Genomic DNA, 218 nt, shown 5'->3' on the forward strand with positions numbered 1-218 from the left:
GCCCCGCCACCCCGAAGCCCCGCCCACGAACCCCGCCACACCGAGGCCCCGCCCACCGGCCCCGCCCCTCCCGAGGCCCCGCCCCCGCCCGACGCCGGGCACCGCCACTTTCTCCCGGGACGGCACCTCGCCCTCCCCCTTCCCGGGGTTCGGGGCCCGGCCCAGGCGGGGAGGGGCCGCCGGCAGCGCAGCAGCTCCCGCCCCCGGCCGCTCCCTCC

Source organism: Sorex fumeus, unplaced genomic scaffold (assembly GCF_029834395.1).
Source record: "Sorex fumeus unplaced genomic scaffold, SorFum_2.1 ptg000047l, whole genome shotgun sequence".
In the NCBI taxonomy this organism is placed as follows: domain Eukaryota; kingdom Metazoa; phylum Chordata; class Mammalia; order Eulipotyphla; family Soricidae; genus Sorex; species Sorex fumeus.